The sequence below is a fragment of the Octopus bimaculoides genome, chromosome 2 (assembly GCF_046866305.1).
Source record: "Octopus bimaculoides isolate indiv1 chromosome 2, ASM4686630v1, whole genome shotgun sequence".
Taxonomy (NCBI): Eukaryota; Metazoa; Mollusca; class Cephalopoda; order Octopoda; family Octopodidae; genus Octopus; species Octopus bimaculoides.
Window position 1 is genome coordinate 108,314,801 of NC_142929.1, and position 18,229 is coordinate 108,333,029.

Consider the following 18,229-nt stretch of genomic DNA (forward strand, 5'->3'; position numbering starts at 1 on the left):
GCAATGTAAATGTGCATGAAAAATATGGTGCAAATGTACAGAAAGAAAAATTGGGCTGAAGGGAAACAGATGCAGTGTATAGTGTGTGATTGTGAATATGTGATGTGTATGGGTGGGGACAGTCATATACAAAGGAATGCTGAAAAGGTCCTGGCTATAAGGGTATTGTGAAAGGCTTGGCTGGCAGCTCAACTTTCCGAGTTCTTTTGCAGGTCTTAGAAAAACTAAAAGACTACTGCAATAAGTGTGTGAATCTGAGAAAGGAATATGTTGAATAAAATCATAATTAACTGATCCTCCTATAGTTTTCTTTACCCAAAGTCAGGAACTTTGCAGTATCCCCTTGTAAAGATGTGCTGATTACTTCAGTGGATAGAGTCTGTGGAGAAGGGAAACCCAGAAAATTATGGGGCAAAATGGTGAAGACTGATCTTGAACCTCAAGAAGACGACAAGGGACCAAGGTGACTGGAGATATGCAGTTCTCAAGAAGTTCCATTGAGCTTGGTGAAACTAAGTTCTGGAAGTGCTCTGTGTGTGTGTATATTTGGCGATTTTTTTCCTCTGCCTTCCTTTTCTACTGGACTTCCTCTGTTTCTGAAGAAGAGCTTTGCTCAAAACGTTAAACCATCTTTCTTTCCTTTCCTGACCATCTGCTAATACTTTACATGTACCACATTCTTGCATGGTTGGTTTTATTGTGTTTGTTCTTCGTTTTCTTTGGATTTACTATATATATCAAGCCACCCACCTCCACCTTCCCCTCTCAAGTACTTTCCTCTAAGTAGTGGGAGCTTTTTCTTTTTTTCTTTCCTTTTTCTGTCTTGTAAATTTCCATGACAACCTTACTAGTGCTTGTGACATGAAAAAAGCACCAAGTACATTCTGTAAAGTGTTTGCATTAGGAAGGGCATCCAACAGTAGAAACTATATCAAAGAGCTGAACACAGCCTGCAGGTTACTGGATGTTGTCAAACCATCAAAAATATGTAAAATGGACATTAAATGATGATGATATATGTATATGCATATGTTTATATATATATTAATGTGTTTTGTTTTTATGTTCAGTTATAATAAAAACAATTTTGCATCAACATGAAAGGGTTACTCCATACTTTTGCAAAGTACAAATTTATTTTTTAACAAGAATAGTGTTAACAGTGACTTTGAAGTTTTGGCCAGTTAAGCCATCATTGGTGGCTCACAAACAGGATATAGGTAGAGGAAGTTTTTGGGTCAGTAAATGTGTCATTAGCATTAGTTAATTCTGGTTTTATTGGATTTAATCCTTTGCTTGTGCAATATTCAAAGTTTAGTCCAGCATTTAAAAACCTAGTAATTAGTGTACCAGCTTTTTTATAATGGAATTTTTAAGAGCTCACAAAACAATGAAAGTAGGTGGTGTGTTGTTTAGGGTATTTCCTCTCTGTATTCGGAAGATGGAGGTTATTAGTTGAGCAAGTCATGGTGTTCTTAGTATAGCAATTTGTTTATCTTGTGCTTTGATATTCACAAGAGGATGTGAGTAGGTGTAAAGGTCATTGGTCAGTATATTTGTCTCCATATGATGTGTATGTTGTATATATGCACAACTAAACCCTTCATTCAATTTCCTCAAGACACACCCACCACCCACATTCTCTCTAGCTGTTGCTTTGCCTTGCTACTATAAAACCTCACTGCTCCATTCATTTCACTTGATATCCATCTTTCATCATTGTACTATCCTCTCTCCACCTATTTTACATTGATCACCCCACCACCAGCCACCAAATTATCTCTTCTTCCCCACCACAACCACTCTCTCTCCAAGCATTAAGCCTACCTCTCTTCCACCTACCCAACCGTACATCCTCTCACTCTCTCAACATTCTACTGTACTAGCAATGCTATACTGTTGCTCATCACTCCTATACATCATTGGTCATCTTTTATGTCTTATTCACTACAACTACCCTTTAACACTTGTTCTTCATTCATTATATTCACCCACTCAACCATTTCCTGTCTCATTCTCTCATACACTCTTGCAACATCTACCCAACCACACTCCCAGTTCTTCAGTCTTCACTCACTTCTACTTACCTTATATATTGTGGTTCCACCCTGAGACCTCATTATCACTATTTTTATCTCTTCACAGCTCCAACCCGATCACCCACCTCTCTCTCCTAAAACGGGAATAATCGTGTCACACCTCTACAGCAAGAAACCTCTTTTCCCCTGGCTCCTTCTCTCATCGTGTTTTACCCCTCATCTCCAAGCATAATGCCTCCACTTTTTGGTGTCTTAGTCTTGCAAGATGCATGGAAACCTCTCCAGTGCTGGTGGCATTAAAATTGCACCTAGTTCACTGCAAAGTGGTTGGCATAATGAAGGGCATCCAGCTATATAGACCATGTCAAAGTAGATAATGGAATGTGATGCAGTTCTTGGACCTACAAGATCCTGTTAAACTATCTAATCCATGCTAGCATAGAACATGGACATCAATTTATGATGAGAATGATGTATGTACGTATGCATTATGCATTTGTATATTAATACAATTTGAAGGTGAAATTGCAGCAGCTTTCCAAGGCTATTGAACCAATACCTGTAACCTAGGAAAGCAGGTCAACCATTAAGACATGAAGATATTGCCTTTACTTATTAAAAGCTTACATCATTGTAAATAATATAACTTCGTTTTATATTATTGAGGCTCAAGTATGACTGAAAGCATTCTAGCTACAACCATCTGTCTTTTTAAGGGCATCTAGGTCTACATCATACACAGTGATCTTCATTGTTTCAGGCAGGTTTGGTTACTATTTTTAGCAAAAATATATTTAGTAATGGAACTCTGGACATTAGATCTTATTTACTGCAAAGCAAACTATCTCATTCTGATTCAATACATCAATGATAACGTTTTTGAATCTTGAATTAATATATTCGCTTGTTGAAAACATGAATTAAACAATGTATTTTAATTAAAGCTGAAATGTTGCTTTAAGTAAATCAAATTAATATTGATTTGTAATATTTGGTTATATTTACTGGTACCCAGTTCATAGAACGCCAACTCAACCTCAGCTAAGTGTGCAGAAAAATCAGGGGACACAACTACGAATTGCAAAATATTTTGCTTAGTGCTTTATTGATTCTGGTTACCTCTGCTCTCTAATCAGATGAATATTGATACATGAAATGATAGAGCTAGAAGACTTTATGCATTCACTGTCTTAATTTTCGTTTATCCTCTCTTCCTGTATTTTCTTTGATTTTTATTTGATTTCAATTACTTTAATTTAAATTTGGTGACTACTTTTAGTAAGGGGAACAACCGGGTAGATGTTTTTTTATTAGCCTGCCTTAAAAGTTTAGTAATAAAACCGCAAAAATCAAACCTTTTCACATTTTTCTTTTAGAGAGAGAGAGAGGGGGGAGAAGAAGGAGGGAGGGAGATAGAAAGAGCTCAAGGAAATAAGTCAATAAAATAAAGGAAAGCAAGAAGAAAATATGAATAAAACAAAAGGTGATAAGAGAGGGCTAGAAGACAGGAAGGAATGGAAAAAATAAAAAAAGAACAGAAATTAAAGTAAAAGAGAACAACAGTTGTTTTTGGAAAGAGAACTGGATTGGAATTCCATCACTGTCTTGCATTTCCTCAAGGTTAATAAAAAAAAAATTTAAAAAAAAAAAAAAAGCAAAAAGTTCCAATATTACATTGCAGTTGTGTCAGTGATAAAAATTAGAATTATGTATAGTGCCAGAGGAAGAATTCAGGTGCTTTTGTGGCAAACTTTATTTTGGGGTTGAAAATTCACTTTACTTTTGAAAATTTTAAACATCACAACTTTTCATTTGTTTGGCAAAGGATCTGAAATGAAACTACTTGCATAGAAAATGAAACATTTAGGGACACATCGAATATATATTACCATCTAAATTATAAATACACTGCTATATTTACTTTTATTCATATCATTTCTTCATGAGTTTCAGTTATTAGGCCAAGGTCATGCTAGAGCACAGCCTTGATTGCATCAACTCCTAGTATTTATTTTATTGGTCTCTACATATACATATTGACAGGCTTCAGCACAATTTTCATCTATCACAGTATTGGTCAACCCAAGACAATTGCCTTAGTACAGAACCATATAATTGTGAAGTGAACTTCATCGCCACCTAACTGTGAAGATCCAATTTTCTTAATAGCAGAGTAATTTATTCACTCTCAAAGTTGTTTCCCATACATCTTCACCTGCATGGCTGACACTACTGCCACAATTGCCATCATCGTTGCTACCATTATTTTGATTCTAAAATAAATAAAATATAAAATAAATTCCTTTAAGAGACTATTGTAATTTGATTTTGGATTATATACGTTTTCTATAACACATTTCTGGTAAAAATTTGATATCCTTGAGAGAAATTTGGTAGTAAAGCGACTCAGGGGCAATACTCTAGATGAAGCAATTGATGGGAAGTATTTGACAAAGAAGATAGAAGATACAGCTGTTTTGTATTCGTTGAGCTAGAAAAGGTTTTTAACACAATCCCACACTCTGTGCCTGGTAAATGTTAGTAAATTTTATTAGGAGTTCAATGCCTGAAGAGTGGTGTTCTGCTTGGAAAGTAAAAACAACTAAAATCACCCCTTCTCTGAAAACAATAAATTTTGAGACTTCCAACCAAAGTCTCTGTTCTCTAGATATGTTTATATGAGAAAATGCACAATTTCAAATGCAAACCATGAATCTTGTTTTTCCTTTTCTCTTCCCCAAGAAGCACACTTTAACAAGGTCTATTACTAGCAAATCTATAAATTAATTCATTGAACAAAAATCTTCCTTATCTCCAACTAATACAACAATTTTATTTCTCTGAGATACAAATTTCTTATCATATATCTCCAACCCGTCTTTGTTGTCCAAGCAAAACTCTATATTCCAACATTTTTTTCTAGATATAGGCATAGGAGTGGCTGTGTGGTAAGTAGCTTGCTTACCAACCACATGATTCCGGGTTCAGTCTCACTGCGTGGCACCTTGGGTAAGTGTCTTCTGCTATAGCCTCGGGCCGACCAAAGCCTTGTGAGTGGATTTGGTAGACGGAAACTGAAAGAAGCCTGTCGTATATATGTATATATATGTATGTATATGTGTGTATATGTTTGTGTGTCTGTGTTTGTCCCCCCCCAACATCGCTTGACAACCGATGGTGGTGTGTTTAGGTCCCCGTAACTTAGTGGTTCGGCAAAAGAGACCGATAGAATAAGTAGTAGGCACCCAAAGAATAAGTCCTAGGGTCGATTTGCTCGACTAAAGGCGGTGCTCCAGCATGGCCGCAGTCAAATGACTGAAACATGTAAAAGAGTAAAAAGAGTAATATGTCTGCACCTGTATAGCATCCACTCTCCTCATTTCTTTCACCTGGATATCAACAATAAAGAGTTCCAGTAACTCTGGCTGAAGTTCTCTCCTCCTCATTGTTCTAAATTCATCTGCTACTGCTGTTGCCAACCAAGCTTTTCCAACCACCAACTTCTATTGACTACAATAATGTAGATCACTCTGAAGTCATCATCTGCTCCATACACACAAATATTCCAAAATTAACTCTAACTGGCAAACATTCTCTCATCAACACAACATTTAGCTTACAAATGTGTTATTTCTTCTTTGCTTTCTCTACTGTCTTTAGAATAGCTTCTGCTCCTTTGGAAAAATAAACTGCATACCAATTTCGCCTAAATCTGCTCGATGCACCCATCTCTTCTGCTCTTATTATGTCTTTCTTCCATTCTCAGACTCCCTACTAAATAGTTTTCCCAGTCTTTTCTCACATAGGTAATAAATTGTTAGAATTCCTTCCATGGTTACATATTTTCTACACACATCAATCTATATAAGTCCAAAGTGAACAACAACTTCATTGACATCAGCTGTCTGAGAAGGTCACAGATACTTTTCCTCTCAAGACTAAATAAAATACACAATTGTCAACAACAAAAAAAAAAGAAGAAACTGTTGCACCAGACATGTTGCAAGTAAATGCCAGTCATTCAAAACTTACCCTTTAATGTGTAAAGAGATCATGATAGTTGAATGGAAAAGCTTGTTAGGTTATTAATGATAATTAGGCAGAAAGCAAGAAATGGAGGTTGCATTCTTAGACATGAATGATCTAACAATAAATGATATGTATTTTCACATATTTATAATTTCTAACAGTTATATTTTATATATGTACAAGTGACTTGTACATACCTTCCCTCCACATTTGCTAGTATACATATGATATTTAAGCTTCACAATTCATAAGACAGAAATGATATTTTAGGTAATACTGTTATGTGGTATGTAAACACAGAGTTATTAAGCATGGCTGTGTGGTTGATGGCTAAATCAAAGAGAGTTCCAAGATATTATTTTCTCTCAAGCAATAATGGAAAAGTTTAGAAATGTTAAATATTAGTTCTTAACAAGAGAGAACTTTTCCAGTTAAATATACATTGTTTTTATGTTATAAACAAAAAGTGAACAAAAATGTAAATCGTTTTCAAGGGGAATAACCACAAAAAATTATGAAATCAATAGAATTAATATTCTATTTGATTTTGATGTTGAGCAAACGATATGTATGTGTATATGTTTTCTGAATGTCCAGATATACAAACTTAAAAGTGAAAGTTCCAATAAAAATTTGCTTAGTTAGTATATCGAACGAAAGACTTGTTCAGAAAATGTAAGCATATATTAGTAAGTTACTTCCCTTGAAATAGTTTGCTGTGGCAAACGATTTATTTCATTACAGAAGTAGCCGTGTCGTTTATAATTAGAAAGTTATTGTTGAAAAAGTTACCAGATGAAAGATGATTAGAGGATGAAGAAGTACATGAAAATTCCCAAATAACAGAAAAATAAGAAAATGATACTTACCATTCCCAAATGGGATGACTCACTGTAGAAGTTTATGACTAGCATTTCTTGTGTAGACAAGTGAAAGCACTAATACTCCAGCGCCTGCTGCATTTTTTATTTGTAATTTCAAAATGTTCCTAACCCTTACCCAGATCAGATCATTTCATGGTACAGACTACAGATACTGTGGCAGACCACACACTAAAGTAGCACTGAAATTTCTTATGACTGCCGCAATACTGGGTGAATCACTTGAATTTCATCATCATCATTTGTCCTTTGTCCATGCTGGCATGGGTTGGACGGCTTGACCAGGTGGAAGGCTGCACCAGACTCCAGTCTGATTTGGTATGGTTTCTATGGATGGATGTCCTTCCTAACGCCAACCACTCCGAGAGTGAAATTGGTGCTTTTATGTGCCACCAGCACAAATGCCATTTGCATGATACCAGTATCTGCCATGGTTGCGATTTTACTTAGCTTGATGGGTCTTCTCAAGCACGACCTAATGCCAAAGGTCTCAGTCATTGCCTCCATGAGGCCCAACACTTGAAAAGTGCTTCTTACGTACCACCATCATGGGTGCCAGTTACATGACACCAGCATCAGCCAGGACTATGACTTCACTTGGCTTGACAGGTTTTCTCAAGCACAGCGTATCACCAAAGGCCTTGGTCACAAGTCATTGCCTCTGTGAGACCCAAAGTTTGAAGATCATGCTTCACCACCTCATCCCATATCTTCCTGGGTCGATCTCTACCACAGGTTCCCTCTACAGCTAGAGATCGGCAATTTTTTACACAGCAGTCCTTGTCCATATGCATCACATGACCATACCAGCATGCCACATCTGATACTTCTTTAGTCCAACTTTTCTCTCAAGATGCTTACACTCTATTGAACATGCACACTGACATTGCACATCCAGTGAAGCAAACTGGCTTCATTTCTTTCAAGCCTATGCATGTCCTCAACTGTCACAGCCCATGTTTCACTGCCGAGTAGCATAGCTTTTTGCACACAGGCGTCATACAATCTGCTTTTCACTCTGAGGAAGAGGCCCTTTGTTGCCAGCAGAGGTAGGAGCTCTCTGAACTTTGCTCAGCTTAATCTTATTCTCACTGCTACACTCTTGGAGCATCCACCTCTGCAACTAACTTGGTCACCTAGTTAATGGAAGTTATCTACTACCTCTAGCTTATCTCACCTGATAGTTGATGGAGTCTATTTTCTGTACATTTTCGGTTTTTATTGTACCTGTACATCTTCCACACACAAATGCTATTTTCCCTGTTAACCTTTCCTTGATATTACTGCACCTCTTATGAGTCCATAGCTTACATCGCATACATCTTATGGAGTTTCTACTTACACCTTTTCTACAGATCAAGCAGGGCCATTTACCTGAAGGATTTGTGATTTGTCTGCCTTCCTACTTACGAAGACTTTGGTTTTTTGCTAAATTAACTCTAAGGCCCTTCGATTCTTGACCTTGCTTCCATAACTGAAACTTTTTCTCTAGTTCTGGTAGTGATTCAGCTATAAGAACAAGGTCATATGCATAGAGGAGTTCCCAGGAGCAGCTCATCTTAAATTCCTCAGTTATTGCCTGGAGGACTGTGATGAATAGGAGGGGGCTGAAGACTGATTCTTGGTGGACTCCTAACTGTACTCTGAATTCTTCGCTGTATTCATTGCCAACCCTCACCTTACAGGTAGCATCCCTGTACATGGCTTGTACAACTCTCACCAAACACTCATCTACCCCTAGTTCCCACATTGACCACCAGATAAGGGATTGGGGGACTCTGTCAAAGGCTTTCTCCAAATCAACAAAAGCCAAGTACAGAGGTTTATCTTCAGCTATGTATTTCTCTTGCAGCTGCCTTACCAGAAATATAGCATCAGTGGTACTTCTCCCTGGCACAAAACCAAACTTCATCTCATCTAGACTAACTCTCTCCCTAATTAGTTGGGCTATGACCCTCTCCATAACTTTCATTACCCGATCCAACAATTTGTTACCTTTGTAATTATTTCTATCTAAGGCATCACCTTTACCTCTGTAGCAGTTGACTATGGTGCTGCTACACCTGTCATTAGGCATGACTCCTTCATGAACCACCTGATTTACAATATGGGTGACTAGACCATAACCCACACTGCTAGATATTTTAAGCATCTCAGCAGTGATTCCTGATAGGCTGGGGGCTTTCCCTTTCTTCTTATCCTTAATTACTTTATCTATCAAGGTACTGTTGATTCGGATAGCTGGTCCCTCAACTGGATCAACATTTGGCAGACTCCTCCTCCCATTCATTCTCCATGTTCAGCAGTCTTCCATAATGGCATTTCCAAGCCTCTTTCTTTGCAAAATCATTAAATTCAAGTGTGCCATCATCCATGTGGACACATTTCTCTCCCATGACATCACAATTTTCTCTCACACACTGTCTTGCAATCCAAAACACTTCAAGTCTTTGGTCCTCACATAGACAAATTTCTTTTCTGCTTCTTCCCTTGGCTAGATATACCCATCTCCTTACTTCCCTTCTGGCTATCTGGTACAGTTCCCTGCTACCCCAACTCTTCCAGGCCTGTATCTTGCTCTAATGGCCTTATCTACAGCATCATTCCACCTCCACAACACCCTAGATCTAGATGGGATTTTGCACTAGTTGCAGATTTGGTCTGTGGCACTCAGCAAGCTGTCCCACAGGAATTCCCAGTTACCCTCTATGTCACAAATCTGTAGCTCCTCCTCATCAAATTTCTCAATAAAGATGTCCCTAAATCTCTGATCATATGAAGGGTCCTTAAGCTTCCAACTCCTTCTTTTTCAGATTGGTCTGCTTTTTGGCATCCTTCTGGCCCGCAGTCTAAAGTCACTAATGGCAAGTCTATACTGGGGGATACATTCTTCACCAGGGAGGGTCTTTGTATTTAGGAGCAACCATGCATCCCACTGTCTGGTGAGAATGTAATCGATCTGACTAGCATAGTCACCCGATTGGTAAGTTATCAGGTGGTTGGCTGGCTTCCTGAATTTGATGTTGCAGATCAATAGGTTATTTGCATCACAGAACCCCAGTAGCCTTGTTCCCTCTTCATTTCAGGAACCAATTCCTTGGCCCCCATGTACACCATGGAAGATACTGGGCTGCTATCTGACATGCCCATTGAAATCCCCAGTCACAAATATGAGATCATTGTCACTTGTCTTTAAGGTAGCCTGTAGAAGAATATCATAAAAGTGGTCCTTTTGTTGATTTGGTAGGCTTGCTTGTGGGGCATAGGCAGAGATAACTGTTGCTATACTATTCTGCAAGACTAACCTGAGCTTAAGTACTCTATCGCACATTCCGACTACCTCTATGACCTTATCCACCCATTTCTCTGTAAGAAGTATGCCTACACCACCTTTTACCTTCCCAGAAGATTTTATACCTATGTTTCTAGCCTGTGAGGAACCTGGCTGAAGCTCCTCTCCACCTTACCTCTTGAATGCAACATACACTAACACATCTCCACAATCTTGCTAGACCTACCTCACAATGTGCCTACATTGACAGTGCCAACTCTGAAAACTGGCAAAGGGACATTGGAGGGAACATGGGAAGGAGAGATGGTATTCAGCACCTGAAAAGAAAGTTTCAATGATCATTTGATAACAAATATGTCACATCAGCTGTTCTCACTTTAACCTACCATCATACAAACATGTTAAAATTGTTGCCTCTATTGGGAATGAGTGTAATGTAGGTATTGTAAATATGTGTTATTACTGCAAACATAAATAGGTCAATGTTTAAATTAAGTAAATGAGCTGCTATTGGTTAGCCCAAGAAATATAGAAAGAGGTAGGTGGTTTGTTAATTTACTAAGTAACACATCTCCTTTTGGCGCGTGCAGAAGTGCGGATGATGGGTGGTGAGGTGGGGAGGGAGTTTTGCAAGTCTTCTAGTACAGAAGCAAGGCAGAGCCTTGTAGGGCAGTGCTACTCAAAGTGGTGGTCCGTGGACTGGTGCCTTTCTGTGAGCCATCAGCTGCCGATACGCAACAAGTTTCCAGAAAAGAAAGAAACATTATAAAATACTTATGTAATATTGTATTATTTATTTACAAAATAAATATAAGATAAAAAAAAATTATCAACTTTTATTATATTCATTATATATATTGTTTCCGGTATAAATTAATATTACTAAGAAATATTACCGGTCCCTGGCACATTGGTAAAAAAAAAAACTGCCGGTGCACCACATCAGATAGTTTGAGAAGCACTGCTGTAGGGGTTTCCAGTATAAGAGATTTCCAATATAGGTGGTGGGAGCAGGAATGGGTGGGTTCATCACAGACAAGCAATGGCCAGCTTCACCTCAGGAAATAGCAGTAAGATAATACTAGTGAGGCAGAGAGAGAGAGAGAGAGAGAGAGAGAGAGAGAGAGAGAGAGACTTGGAAGACTTTATTCTGGAGGAAATCATGAAGAGTATGAGGAAGACACAAGTTATAAAACAAGACGAAAATGTTTACAAATTTTAGAGAGAGTGAAAGAGATCACTGAGGATATCAAGGCAAAGTATGGCAACACAGGGGTTATGAAATAGGGAGAAAATATTGCAGAGATTTAAAGAGTTACGAGTTTTGAAAGTTATTTCAAATCAAAGTACAGCATGTTAGTATTACGAGTTAAATGAATGAATGAAGAGTGATTAAAACTAGAGAAATTTTTTAGGTTAGCTGGTCTTTTTGCATGGTATGATAGTGTCAGCAGTGGAGCAAGCAATGTGAAAGTTTGGAGAAACCTTGTTGCAAAAGGTTCTTTATATAATCTATAGCTGGAACTAGTCCAATAAAAGCAATGGCCAACTTTACCTCAAGAAATAGCAGTAAGAAGACATATGAGAGAGAGAGAGAGAGAGAGGCAGACAAAGACAGACTTGAAAGAACATTAAAATATTATGAGACAATGAAGACAGCAGGATAAACTTCTGATTACAAAAACTAAACAGAATAACTCCAGCAAATAAGTGAAGAACTTGCTTGAAAATTTAGAGAGAAAGATTTTTATTGGTCTTAGTGGAAAAGAAAATCAAGTCAAACTTAGGTGTCATTGTTCAATAGTATGGCAGCAACTTACCTCAAAAGAACTGTTTGGGTTACAATAATGATGGAGAAATTTCTTATAAATGTTGTGATGCACAGCAAATCATCAAAATTTAAGAATATTAAAACATTAGTTAAGCAATCAGAAAGAAGAATGCACTTTCAAATACAAAAGACAAACAGAACAACTCATTAGAGATGCTGCTGCAGTAAGAAAGTAGAAACACTACTGGTTAATATAGAAAACTTCAAACTGTTTCATTAAACATTATGAGACAAATACAAAATAAAATAAACAGAATGCCTCCAGCTTATGTCAAATGATTTAGAAAGTAAATTTTTTTAAAGTGGAACAAATTCAACAGCTTCAGATGCTAAAGTGTTACTCTCTCTTATTCTTTACTTGTTTCAGGCAGGAGCACCGCCTTTAGTCAAACAAATCGACCCCAGGACTTATTCTTTGTAAGCTTAGTACTTATTTTATCGGTCTCTTATGCCGAACCGCTAAGTTACGGGGACATAAATATCAGTTGTCAAGCAATGGGGGGGGGGGGGGGGGGGGCAAACACAGACACACATATACGACAGGCATCTTTCAGTTTCTGTCTATCAAATCCACTCACAAGGCTTTGGTTGGCCTGAGGCTATAGTTTGTTGGATAGTTGTGATGAAAATATATATAAATATATCTTTTATCTTTTACTTGTTTCAGTCATTTGACTGCAACCATGCTGGGCCACTGCCTTGAGGGATTTTAGTTAAATTGACCCCAGGAATTATTTTTTAAGCTTCATACTTATTCTGTTGGTTTCTTTTACTGAACCACTAAATTGCAGAGATGTAAACACACCAACACTGGTTGTCAAGCTATGGTGGAGGGCAAACACACACACATAGATATACACATACATTCATATATGTGTGTGTGTGTGTGTGTGTCCAGCGACATGAGGACCAAAGAACTGAAGTATTTTGGATTGCAAGACAGTGTCTGAGAGAAAATTGTGATATCACAGGAGAGAAATGTGTCCGCATGGATGATGGTGCACTTGCTTTTAATGATTCGGAAAAGAAAGAGGCTTGAAGCCATTATGAAAGACTGCTGAATGTGGAGAATGAATGGGAGGAGGAGAGCCTGCCAAATGTTGACTCAGTAGAGGGACCAACTATTCGAATAGACCCTGGTAGATAAAGCAATTAAGGGTATGAAGCCAGGAAAAACCCCTGGCTCATCACGAATCACCGTTGAGATGCTTAAAACATCTGATGGCGTGGGCTATGGCCTAGTCACCCGTATTGTAAACCAGGTAGTTCATGATGGAGTCATACCCAATGACTGGCATAGCAACACCATAGTCAACTGCTACAAGGGTAAAGGTGATGCTTTAGATAGAAATAACTACAGGGATATCAAACAGCTGGATCAGGTAATGAAGGTCACAGCCCAACTAATTAGGGAGAGAGCCTGCTTATATGAGATGCAGTTCGGTAGGTGTGGAAGCAAGGTTTAGAATCGAAAGGCCTTAGAGTCAATGTTGCAAAGACCAAAGTTCTAGTAAGTAGGAAGGCAAACACATCACACACCCCTTCAGGTAGGTGGCCATGCTTGATCTGTAGAAAAGGTGTAGGTAGAAACTCCATTAGATGTACCCAGTGTAAGCTATGGACATATAAGAGGTGCAGCAACATCAAAGGAAGATTAACTGGGAAGACAGCTTTCGTGTGCGGCAGATGCACAGGGGCAATAAACACCATAGATGCTCAGTAAACAGATTTCATCAGATGCCAGGGGAAGAAACTAGAAGTAGTTGACAGTTTCCGCTACCTAGGTGACCAAGTCTGTGTTGGGGATGGATGCTCAGAGAGTGTTACCACTAGAATTATAACAGCCTGGGTAAAGTTCAGAAAGCTGCTACCCCTAATGGTGACAAAGGGCCTCTCGCTCAGAGTGAAAGGTAGATTGTACGATGCATGGATTTGATTTGAAATTCCAAGAATGTTACCAAATATGAGAGGCACCTGAAAATGATAAAAGAATACAATGGCTCTGAATACATCAGTGTATAAATACTGATAATTTCTCATCTCAGCAATTCAGAAAAAAGTAATTATGAGAATATGAAATATATTTTTGTCAAAGGATATCTAGACATTTGCCAGGACAGTTTGCAAAGTTTTGTACAATTTCTTCGAAGCTTTCAATAGCAGAATTTGAATATGGAAAAAAAAAGTCTTCATCAAACTCTTCCATTTTCCCTTTTATGTGAAAGAACAACTCCAAAATGTTAAATTCCGCTTCTCTGCATCACTGGCATGCTAATGTATCTATCCAACTTCATTGTATACTTTTCATTATTGCAGACCACCACAATTTGTTCTGGGACTCTAATTTGTTGACAGATTAATACCTGTGAAAAGATTCTTGACTTTTAGGATTCAACAGAGTTTTAGATCATGTAAACTCCTTCTAACCTTATATATAATGTTTTAAAAAGAAAGTAGCTATTGGATTTCTGTTTTGAACATCAGATTCAGAATCTGCAAAGATATTTTTTCCAAAACTGTGTTTCTTTACTGTCTCAATTCTTTCATATCAATTTAAGGCTGTGAGCTGGCAGAAATGTTAGCATGTATTTCATCTGTCTTTACATTCTGAGTTCAAATTTCGCCAAGGTCAACTTTACCTTTCATCCTTTCAGGGTTGATAAATTAAGTACCAGTTGTGTACTGAGGTCAATCTAATCGACTGGCCCCCTTCCCAAAAATTTCGAGCCTTGTGCCTAGAGTAGAAAAGAATTTAAAATGGCTACTCCACAAATGGAAATAGCAAACAATTTAGCATCTATTGCTGTTATTATGTGAACTACACTATTGCCCATGTCTGGCTGAGTGTGTCTGTGTGTGCACATAACATCATTGCAAAAAATCTCAAAGGTATCTAAATGGTGTTATTAGATGCTAAAAATGTAAAGAGACAGTCTCTAAACACCATTGTTTAGAAAGGAGTTTTGACTAGCTCCCTAAAAATTATTACCTAGATTTTCCAAACAACAATGTCTAAGAAGTAACTGTAAATCCTTTAACTCTAATGTAGCATTTTAAAATATTATGTCAAGTGTTTCTACATCCTGCAATAATGTCAAGCAGGTAATTAATACATAGTTCCTCAAATCCCAAACTTAATATGTGTCATGTTTACCTGTCTCCCTAAATCCTATATAGAATGAATGTTTGCTTCACTCCTTAAATATTAATATCTAGAATAAGTGTGTATCTAACTCCCCAAATGTTTGTTCAGAACGAGTATTTTCCTAGCTTCTTAAAAGTCATTGTCTGGAATGACTGCTGGCTTAACTCTGTAAATGCCAAAGTTCAGAATGAATGCTTCCAGGTTCCCAAAAGCTGTTTTCTAGAAAACACCTGTAAATCCCCTAGCCTTGATCAATTTTCGATTTTTAAAATGATTTACTATTTTTTCCTATTTGTAATCAGGTTCTTTGAAAACATACAACAAAAATCAGAGTTCAAGTATAAACAAAATTTAGGGAATGCAGGATTTTCATATTGTCATACTTGGTTGGCAGCTTTGTTACAATTGTGTGCTTGTCATGAAAGATTTTTGTGGTTTCCTACAACAACAACAACTACTATTATTACTACGTCATTATTATTATTATTATTATTTTACTGGCATGAAACAGATGGTTCAAAAGGAGCTGGTGCTGCCAGAGGACAGCACCAACTCTGATGTCTATTAAGGCTGATGATGGCTTGAAGGAGGGAAGACTTCAGTTGGCTTTTGAATCAATGTTGTTTGCTGTTGATGAGCTCGCTGTAGCGGATGGTTTTACTCAGTGGCTTCAATATTTAAGTGGGTGAGATCTTGGGAGACAAGCACAGTACGCCTTTCAGGTTGGTATGTAGTTTGCATGTCCATCAAAGTTCTCACATCCCATGCTTCCAAAGTCAGAGAATGGGATCAAATTTTTCTACCTCTAAGATGGGTGTCAGCTGGTCGTGGTAAACTAGCCAGATGAAGAGAGCAGTGACCAATGTTTACCCCACCTTTTCTAGGGGCTTCCCTGTGCAGGACAGCGGTGTGCTAAAATAGGCCAGTCCTGACATGCACACAGCTGCTGAAATTCAGTCACCATTCCTTCAAGGAGAAAATGTTCATCATATGCACATCACCAATGAGTGTTCACAAGCTACAAGTTTCCAGTGTACCAAGCCTGCTCCTGTTCCCAATAGGGATATCACCATTGGACATGAAGAGGGGATGAAGAGTATCATGCAGGGTCCAGATGGGTCATTCATGTGATTTTTATAAGTGTAGACGACAGTTTGCAAAATCAATGCCTACACATTTCACTCCAAAGCCTGCTCTGCAGCTCATGTTGAGATGGGCAGTCTTGGAACAATGGGGCTGCATTGATCTGCCAAAACTTGGTTCTTTTAGGGATCACACCAGCCAGAATGTCGGTACCAGAACTCCTTCAACCTACCGCTTCGAGGTTCTTAACAGGCCTTCACAGCTACTATAGCGGCTCTGGGTCATCGAAGGCCCAACCGTACTTCACCCTACAAAGCAATCCCCTACGCTGGCGCTTCCCACAGTTCACGACTAGGACACATATATTTATACACATACATGACGAGCTTCTTTCAGTTTCTGTCTACGAAAACCACTCTCAAGTTTTTGGTCGGCCCGGGACTATAGAAGACACTTGCCTAAAGTATCATGCAGTGGGACCGAACCCGAAATTTAAAAGCATTTACAAAAATGACGATTTCTGCCGACTTCACAAGTTTCGCTTTCTGGAACATCATTTTCATCTATTGGTTACACTTAAACGTATTAATTTTTGATACGATAGAATTGCAAGATAACTTATTCAGGTAAAACAAATTTAAATTACGTAATAATTTTATTATTATCGTTGCAAAATGAAAGATAGCAACACGCAATTCAGGGTATAAAATAATTCACACATTTTCAAGACTGTGTCTTAACACATAAACACAATTTCATGGAAAATGCCTTTAACAATTCCTAAGTAAAAATAAATAAAATTTCTTCGCCTAATTTAGTTGAATCTAACAAATATTTGATATATCTCTCTCAAAAAAATCAAAAAGGTAGCTTAACATCGAAGAAAATATATCTGATGATTTACACCAGCTGTGTCAACATGTATCAATATAAACATTTCTTCTGAAGAAACAGTAACAATCATTCACTTATTAAATTAGGACTTTTTAAAACACAGATCCTGGATATTTCCGATTTTAAATAAATCTTCATATATAACTGCTGTTAGCGAAAACTAAAAATGTCGCATTGTTGAATGTAAAAGAACGAAAATTATTACAGATATGAATACAGAAACTTTTACAGATATAAAACGTAAGACTTGTTGAATAAAATGATTATGGGGATGTTATTGCTATCCCTTCGCGAAATAATAAAATAATGAAGGAGGATCGTAAGGTAGCGCCAAATATATGTCACATTACAAAATGCGCGCTAACTCCATTGATATGAACAAACGACAGATGAGAGGAAACGCGAAATTGAGAGTAAATAAATTCGGCAGCTAAATTATTACCGATTGAAATGCATCAGATAAGATAATTATAAAAAATAATATATCTTTTAATATTTTTATGATCGAAAACTTCCTTGAATTAAATTAATTAAAAAAGAAAAGAACTTACCTTTGTGCGAAGAGTGTGGCGCCAGTTCTCACGAACCCCACACATAGGCTCAGGAAGTGGACACATTCAAACATGGACGAATATCGAGCAAGGGAAGCATAACTTTCTGGATCTGTAAATCACCGGAAATTTAGATTATTGATATTATCAATATTTTGATGAATATTCTGCCCCATATTAATTTTCAGGTGATTTCCAGAATAAATGATTCGTCTCTCTCTTTATTAGGTAGGTTTTCTGTATGTTCCTAAGTGTTGTCACTGCATTAATATTTCTCTAATGTTTATTAAACTTATTAAGTATTTTCAACTTTTAACAGTAACTTTCTTATTTGATAAACTTCCTTCAATGATGTGGTTAATAGATTATGTATTGTGTGCGAGTTTCCTGCATGCTGAACGTGTATTTTCCCGATTTACATGCAATCAAACTGCCTTCAACGTTTACGTCTTTAATAATCTTTTTGTTTATAATTAAGTCGGTA

The 18,229-nt window shown here is 37.5% G+C and overlaps 1 protein-coding gene and 1 long non-coding RNA gene across 3 annotated transcripts in view; one reads left to right on the forward strand and one right to left on the reverse strand.

The window, feature by feature from the left end:
* Positions 1 to 4,067: 4,067 nt before the first annotated feature.
* LOC128251596 (uncharacterized) lies at positions 4,068 to 17,857 on the reverse strand. Its single transcript, XR_008267199.2, has 2 exons — positions 17,746 to 17,857; positions 4,068 to 4,312 (listed from the first exon to the last, which is right to left on the reverse strand). It is a non-coding gene; the product is annotated as an uncharacterized LOC128251596 (long non-coding RNA).
* LOC106871014 (uncharacterized) overlaps positions 17,808 to 18,229 on the forward strand; it is a 28,625-nt gene continuing 28,203 nt past the window's right edge. For both annotated transcript variants that reach the window (XM_014917270.3, XM_052978573.2), the window contains exon 1: positions 17,808 to 17,973. The gene's annotated coding sequence lies outside the window, so the exon portion shown is untranslated. The remainder of the gene's footprint in view (positions 17,974 to 18,229) is intronic.